The following is a 9,029-nucleotide window of genomic DNA, read 5'->3' on the forward strand; positions in this document are numbered from 1 at the left end:
ACTCTTTTCTGTTCCAGACATCTACTTCTCTGTTTTTGTGCCAATACCATGCTGTTTTGATCACTATCGATTTGTAGTATAGTCTGGGGTCTGGTAGCGTAATTCCTCCTGCTTTGTTTTTATTTCTGAATATTGTCTTGGCTATTCGAGGTTTTTTCTGATTCCATATAAAACAAAGTTGTTTTTTTTTTCAAGATCTTTAAAGTATGACAGTGGAGCTTTAATAGGGATTGCATTGAAATTATATATTGCTTTGGGTAGTATGGACATTTTAACAATGTTGATTCTTCCCAGCCATGAGCATGTTATGTTTTTCCATTTGTTAACATTTTCAGCCTTTTCTTTTCTTCGAGTTTCATAGTTCTCTTTATAGAGATCTTTCATGTCCTTTGTCAAATAAATTTCCAAATATTTCATCTTCTTTGGCACTGTGAATGAGATAGAATCCTTAACTGTTTTTTCAACTTGACTATTGTTGGTATATATAAAGGCTACTGATTTACGAATGTTGAGTTTGTAACCTGAGACGCTACTGTATTCCTTGATCACTTCTAAGAGTTTTGTAGTAGAGTCCCTAGTGTTTTCCAGATATACGATCATATCATCTGCGAAGAGCTAAAGTTTGATCTCTTCTGACCCTATATGGATACCCTTGATTCACCTTTTCTTCCCTAATCGCGGTGGCTAAAACTTCCATTACAATGTTAAAAAGCAATGGAGACAATGGGCAGCCTTGTCTGGTTCCTGATCTGAGTGGAAATGATTCCAATTTAATTCCATTCAATATGATATTGGCTGTGGGTTTGCTGTAGATGGTCTCTATCAGTTTAAGAAATGTCCCTTCTGAACACTTTTACACTGCTGGTGGGACAGCAAACTAGTACAACCTTTCTGGAAGGAAGTATGGAGAAACCTCAAAGCACTCAAGCTAGACCTCCCATTTGATCCTGCAATCCCATTACTGGGCATCTACCCAGAAGGAAAAAAATCCTTTTATCATAAGGACACTTGTACTAGACTGTTTATTGCAGCTCAATTTACAATCGCCAAAATGTGGAAACAGCCTAAATGCCCACCAACCCAGAAATGGATTAACAAGCTGTGGTATATATATACCATGGAATACTATTCAGCCATTAAAAAAAATGGAGACTTTACATCCTTTGTATTAACCTGGATGGACGTGGAAGACATTATTCTTAGTAAAGCATCACAAGAATGGAGAAGCATGAATCCTATGTACTCAATTTTGATATGAGGACAATTAATGACAATTAAGGTTATGGGGGGAAGCAGAGAGGGGGGTGGAGCCTTCGTGTGTGTCACACTTTATGGGGTCAAGACATGATTGCAAGAGGGACTTTACCTAACAATTGCAATCAGTGTAACCTGGCTTATTGTACCCTCAATGAATCCCCAACAATAAAAAAAGAAAAAAAGAAATGCCCCTTCTATACCTATGTTCTTAAGTGTTCTGATCATGAAGGGATGCTGGATATTATCAAAAGCTTTTTCTGCATCGATTGAGAGAATCATATGGTCTTTGTTTTTTAATTTGTTTATGTGCTGTATTACATTTATAGATTTGTGTATATTGAACCAGCCTTTAGACCCTGGGATAAAACCGACTTGGTCATGCTGTATAATTAGTTTGATGTGTTGCTGGATTCTGTTTGTTAGGATCTTGTTGAATATTTTTGCATCTATATTCATTAGTGATATCGGTCTACAATATTCTTCTCTTGTTTGGTCTTTTCCTGATTTGGGGATTTGAGTGATGTTTGCTTCATAGAACGTGTTAGGTAGTCTTCCTTCTTTTTCTACCTTTTGGAACAGGTTGAACAATATAGGTACTAATTCCTCCTTAAATGTTTGGTAGAATTCTGATGTGAAACCATCTGATCCCGGGCTTGTCTTTTTAGGGAGGTTTTGTATGGTTGATGCTATTTCCGAACTTGATATGGGCCTGTTCAACATTTCCACTTGATTCTGGCTAAGTCTTGGAAGGTGGCGTGCTTCCAAGTATCAGTCAATTTCCTTCAGATTTTCACATTTCTGAGAATAAAGTTTCTTGTAATATTCATTAAGGATTTTTTTGATTTCTGAGGAGTCTGTTGTTATTTCGTCTTTGTCGTTTCTGAATGGATGAGATTAGAGATTTTACTCTTTTTTTCCTGATTAGGTTGGCCAATGGTTTATCAATTTTATTGACCTCTTCGAAAAACTAGCTTTTTGATTTATTGATCTGTTGTATTATTCTTTTGTTTTCAATTTCATTTAATTCTGCTCTAATTTTGGTTTTTTTTTTTTTTTTTTTTTTTTTTTTTTTGGTTTTTGGCCGGGGCTAGGTTTGAACCTGCCACCTCCGGCATATGGGACTGGCGTCCTACTCCTTGAGCCACAGGCGCCACCTAATTTTGGTTATTTCTTTAGTTCTACTGGGTTTGGGGTTGGAATGTTCTTCCTTTTCCAGTTCCTTGAGATGTCCCATCAAAGTTGTTAACTTCCTCTCTTTCCGTTCTCTTGAGGAAGGCTTGCAGTGCTATAAATTTCCCTTTTAGGACTGCCTTTGTGGTGTCCCAGAGTTTGTGATAGTTCGTGTCTTCATTGTCGTTTTGTTCCCAAATATTGAGGATTTCTTTCTTAATCTCATCTCTGACCCAGCTATCATTCTGCATAAGGTTATTTAACTTCCACGTTTTTGTATGAGTATGCAGATTCCTGTTGTTACTAAGCTCAAGTTTTATTCCATGGTGGTCTGAGAAGATGCATGGAATAATTTCTATTCCTTTAAATTTACTGAGGTTAGACTTGTGACCTAAGATGTGATCGATCTTGGAGTAAGTTCCGTGGGCTGATTAGAAGTATGTGTATTCAGTTTTGTTGGGATGAAATGTTCTGGAGATGTCTGCTAAATCTAAATGCTGGATCGTTAGGTTTAAATCTAAGATTACTTTGCTCAGCTTCTTGTTGGACCATCGATCCAACACTGCCAAAGGAGTGTTGAAATCTCTGACTATTATGGAGCTGGAGGAAATCACGTTGCTCAGGTCTGTTTGAGTTTCTCTTAAAATTGAGGTGCATTCTGGTTGGGTGCATAGATATTAATAATTGAGATTTCATCATATTGAGTATTACCCTTAACAAATATGAAGTGACCATTCTTGTCCTTCCTTACTTTTGTTGGTTTAAAGCCTATTGTATCTGCAAATAAAATTGCAACACCTGCTTTTTTCTGATTACCATTTGCCTGAAATATGGATGACCATCCTTTCACCCTGAGTCTGTATTTGTCTTTTAAGTTAAGATGTAACTCTTGTATGCAACAGATATCTGGCCTGAGTTTTTGTATCCGGTCAGCTAACCTATGCCTCCTTAGAGGACAATTTAAGCCGTTCACATTAATGCAGAATATTGATGAATCTGGTGAAGTTTTGGGTATCGAGTTTTTCAAAAGTCCAGTGGACATTTTTTATCCTTTCGCCAGTATGAAATTTGGAGTTTGATTGAAGTTTCTGAGTGAGTTTACTTTTGTGGTATAGGATTGGGTTGGTCATTATGGAGGATAGGTCTGAGAATATCCTGAAGAGCTGGTTTGGTTATGGAAAATTTCTTCAACATGTGAATTAAAGTATTTAATTTCTCCAGTATAAATGAAACTCAGTTTAGCTGGATACAAGATCCGGGGTTGAAAGTTATTTTGCTTTAGGAGATTAAAAGTCGTTGACCACCCTCTTCTGGCTTGAAAAGCTTCAGCACAGAGATCTGCAGTCATTCTAATATTCTTCTCTTTGAAGATAATGGTTTTTTTTCTCCTGGCAGCTTTGAGAATTTTCTCCTTCATATTAACTTTAGTGAAGTTAATTATGATATGCCTGAGGGATGTCTTATTGGGGTTGAGTCGTGCTGGGGTTCTGAAGCTGTCTGCTATCTGAATTTCAGAATCTCTAGGCATGTCTGGAAAATTCTCTTTCATAATTTCATGCAGAAGGGCCTCTGTGCCCAGCGAGGCCACTTCATCTGTTTCAGGAACTCCAATTATTCAGATATTCACCTTCTTCAAATTATCCCAGAGCTCTCTGAGAGAATGACCCGTTTTTGCTCTCCATTTCTCTTCCTCTTTGAGAGTTTGGGAGCGTTCAATGGCTTTATCTTGGATGTCAGAAATCCTTTCTTCTGCTGAGGGATTCTACTGTATGTTTTATATCTTTGAGGGCTGCAAATTCTTGCTTTAGTGTGTCTAAGTCTTTGGTGGTTTTGTCTTTAAATTCGTTAAATTCTTGAGACAACTTTTGAATTTCTCCTCGAATTCCTAATTCCACTTTATTAATCTTGTCTTCAATCCAAATTCTGAATTTGATTTCTGTCATCTCAGCCAGTTGTTTATGAACAGGATCTTCAATTACATCTGCTATATCTTTCCTTGGGGGGGTGTTGATCTATTCTGGTTATTCATGTTACCAGAGCTTTTCCACTGATTCCGCCCCATGGTTGTTTTACTCCCCTTGATTTTTTCCCCTGGGGCCTGTACAGTGTTGTGGCCTGAGAAACTGGGGCCCTGTCTGGTATGGTGGGGCTAAGTGGTTCTGTCTTGTTTTCAGCTGGTTTCTAATGAAATAGATACTCTGGATTGAAGTCTCAGCTGTGGAGAAATATCAGCAATTAAGTCACCCTGCCCCCCACCGGAAAACAATTCGAAAGGAAAAATCAAACCTTCCTACCACCGTGTACCCAGGGCACCACCTGATTTGTCCTCAGGCGATTGGTTCAGTTCAAAAAGTCCAAATCAATTGTCTCAGTCTGCACCTGTCTCGGGTGAGAGAGTTTAAGAGGTCTCTGGGAACTGGAACACAGGGGTCTAGTGACTACTCTGGTGTGGTTTGCTCCAGTGCTGCATGGAGTCAGGAGGAGCCACCCAGCCAATAGATCAGTCTGGGAAGGTTGATGCCTCCTTCCCCACCTTGCACCGCTGTCACACCCAGTCACTGATAGCCCTGCAGTTGGCTGACCCAGTTGCCTGTAGTGAATTGGTACTCCAAGAGTTTGCACCTGCCTGAATCACAAGGAAGTCTGCCAGGCCACTGCACTCTGCCTCTCTCTAGCAGGAGGAGGTGAGGCCTGACAACCTCGGGTGCTTGATGAAGGTTGGGGGGTTTTCATTCAGGTCCAGTCTCGCCCCTGATTAATGTTGCTGACAGAACAGAACAGAACAACTTTGTGGTTCCCCTGCAGAAGAGAAGCTGAATTGAGTTCCAAATCAGCTTGTCTTTGCTCTTGTATTGTCTATAGGCTGACAATCCCCTGAGGGCCAGGTGCATCTTAGGTTCAGTAAAGCAGACCTCTGGGTCAGCCCCACCCTGGGAGTTTCCCTGGTTTGCAAGTTGTAGTTGCCTCAGGAAAATCCTATATTCAGAGTCTCTGGTTGCCCAGGGAGACAGGGGGTGTTGGCTTCAGAATATTTGGTAGTGAGCCATATTGCTAGCAAAAGAGGGCTGCTGTTTTATGCCTCAGGGAACTGCTGCTCCGGTGCAGCTCCCTTCTGGCCAACCATCCTCTCTCTGCTCCTGCGCCCCAGAGTCTGCACTGACCAGCTGCAGCCCCAGGACTGTCCACACCCCTCGAGCAATCGCCAAAGAGTCTGCACCCTGGGGGACAGGCCTCCAGACCTTGGAGCGAGAGCAGAGGGGAACGCTGGGAGCCTGGGGTTGTGGGCAGAGAACACACACAGTTCTATACAGTTTTATGCCTGGCCATATTGTCGCCAAAAGACGGCTGTTGCACTGTGCCTCAGCAAACTGCAACTCCAGCGTGGTCCCCTCTCCGCCAACCGTCCTCTCCTCACTCCCGTGCCCCGGAGCCGGCACCAACCAGCTGCAGTCCAGGCACCGTCCACACCCCTCGAGAAATCACCCAAGACTCTCAACTCCTGGGGTACTGGCCTCCAGACTTCAGTGTGAGTGGAGAGGAGCGCTGGGAGCTCAGATCTCCAGGCAGAGACTATAAAACAGTTTTATACAGTTTTATGCCTAGCAGGAGGATTCTGTGGCACCCTAGTAGGGAGATAGGTCCAGTTTTTAGAGGGTCTCTCCCATGAAGTGTAGTGGGAGGACCTTTGAACTCTGCCCGATTGTGGGGCACTCCGAGCCATTCTCATGGGGGAGGGGGACTTCCGTCTGCTCAGTTATGGATTTTGTACCTTATGTTTGTATACTTGTGGTCGCAGTTTACCTCAGCGGGGTTGACATGCATTCTTCAACCTTCTCTCTTAGTGCCGCTCAAATCCACCTGGTTACTTGCTGAATTTTTGTCCTTTAACTCTCCTTCTGGACGGGAGCCTCTGTGGAAAGCTGGCTTCAGTCAGCCATCTTGTCTCCTCCCTCCGCACCATTTGTTAAATAGGGAATCTTTTCCCCACTGAATGTTTTTTTTTTTTTTTTCTGTTTTTGGCCGAGGCTGGATTCAAACCCACCACCTCTGTCATATGGGGCCAGTGCCCCACTTCTTTGAGCCACAGGTGCCACCCCCCACTGAATGTTTTTAATTGGCTTGTCAAAGATCAAATAACGGTAAGTTACTGGATTCATCTCTTGGTTCTCTATTCTGTTCCAGACATCCACTTGTCTGTTTTTGTGCCAGTACCATGCTTTTTTGATCACTAACGATTTATAGTATAGTCTGAGGTCTTGTAGCGTGATTCCTCCTGCTTTGTTTTTATTTCTGAGTAATGTCTGGCTATTCTAGGTTTTTTTCTGATTCCATATGAAACAAAGTATTTTTTTCAAGATCTTTAAAGTATGACAGTGGGTCTTTAATAGGGATTGCATTAAAATTGTATATTGCTTTGGGTAGTATGGACATTTTAACAATGTTGATTCTTCCCAGCCATGAGCATGGTATGTTCTTCCATTTGTTAACATTTTCAGCTGTTTCTTTTCTTAGAGTTTCATAGTTCTTTTTATAGAGATCTTTCACGTCCTTTGTTAGATAAACTCCCAAATATTTCATCTTCTTTGACACTACTGTGAATGGAATAGAGTTCTTACCTGTTTTTTCAGCTTGACTATTGTTGGTATATATAAGGCTACCAATTTATGAATGTTGAGTTTGTAACCTGAGTTGCTGCTGTGTTCCTTTATCACTTCTAAGAGTTTTGTAGTAGAATCCCTGGTGTTTTCCAGATATACAATCATATTATCTGTGAAGAGCAAAAGTTTGATCTCTTCTGACCCTATATGGATACCCTTGATCGTCTTTTGTTCCCTAATAGCGGTGGCTGAAACTTCCATTACAATGTTAAAAAGCAGCGGAGAAAATTTGCAGCCTTGTCTGGTTCCTGATCTGAATGGAAATGATTTCAATTTAACTCCATTCAATATGATATTGGCTGTGGGTTTACTGTAGATGGTCTCTATCTATTTAAGAAATGTCACTTCTATACCACTTCTCTTAAGTGTTCTGATCATGAAGGGATGCTGGATATTATCAAAAGCTTTTTCTGCATCAATCGAGAGAATCATATGGTCTTTGTTTTTTTAACTTGTTTATATGCTGAATTATACTTATAGATTTACATATATTGTACCAGCCTTGAGACCCTGGGATAAAACCAACTTGGTCATGATGTTTGATGTGTTGCTGGATTCTGTTTGTTCGGACCTCGTGGAATATTTTTGCATCTATATTCATTAGTGATATTGGTCTATAATTTTCTTTTCTTATTGGGTCTTTTCCTGATTTGGGAATCAGGGTGATGTTTGCTTCATTGAACGTGTTGGGTAGTCTTTCTTCTTTTTCTACATTTTGGAACAGGTTGAGTAGCATAGGTACTAATTCCTCTTTAAAGGTTTGGTAGAATTCTGACATGAAGCCTTCTGGTCCTCGGCTTTTCTTTTTAGGGAGGTTTTGTATTGTTGATGCTAATTTAGAACTTGATATGGGCCTGTTCAAAATTTACACTTGAGTTTGGCTAAATGTTGGAGGGGGATGTGCTTCCAAGTATTGGTCAATTGCCTTCAGATTTTCATATTTCTGATAATAAATTTCTTGTAATATTCATTAAGGATTTTTTTAATTTCTGAGGAGTCTGTTGTTATTTCGTCTTTGTCATTTCTGATTGATGAGATTAGAGATTTTACATTTTGTTTCCTGGTTATGTTAGCCAAAGGTTTATCTATTTTATTGACCTTTTCGAAAAACCAGCTTTTTGATTTATTGATCTGTTGTATGATTCTTTTGTTTTCAATCATTTAAATCTGCTCTAATTTTGGTTATTTCTTTACTTCTACAGGGTTTGGGGTTGGAATGTTCTTCCTTTTCCAGTTGCTGGAGATGTCCCATTAAGTTGTTAACTACCTCTCTTTCCGTTCTCTTGAGGAAGGCTTGTAGTGCTATAAATTTCCCTCTTAGGACTGCCTTTGCGGTATCTCAGAGGTTCTGATAATTTGTCTCTTCATTGTCATTTTGTTCCCAATTTAGGCAGTTTCCTTCTTAATCTCTTCTCTGACCCAGCTATCATACAGCATAAGGTTACTTAAATTCCATGTTTTTGTATGAGTATGCAGATTCCTGTTGTTACTCAGCTCAAGTTTTATTCCATGGTGGTCTGAGAAGATGCAAGGAATAATTTCTATTGCTTTAAATTTACTGAGGTTAGACTTGTGACTTAAGATGTGATCGATTTTGGAGTAAGTTCCATGGGCTGATGAGAAGTATGTGTATTCAGTTTTGTTGGGATGAAATGTTCTGGAGATGTCTGCTAAATCCATATGTTGGATGGTTAGGTTTAAATCCAGCATTTCTTTGCTTAGCTTCCTTTTTTTTTTTTTTTGTAGAGACAGAGTCTCTCTTTATGGCCCTTGGTAGAGTGCTGTGGCCTCACACAGCTCACAGCAACCTCCAACTCCTGGGCTTAAGCGATTCTCTTGCCTCAGCCTCCAGAGTAGCTGGGACTACAGGCGCCCGCCAGAACGCCCGGCTATTGCTTAGCTTCTTATTGGAGGATCAATCCAACACTTCCAAAAGAGTGTTGA

This window comes from Nycticebus coucang, chromosome 8 (assembly GCF_027406575.1).
Source record: "Nycticebus coucang isolate mNycCou1 chromosome 8, mNycCou1.pri, whole genome shotgun sequence".
NCBI classification, from domain to species: Eukaryota; Metazoa; Chordata; class Mammalia; order Primates; family Lorisidae; genus Nycticebus; species Nycticebus coucang.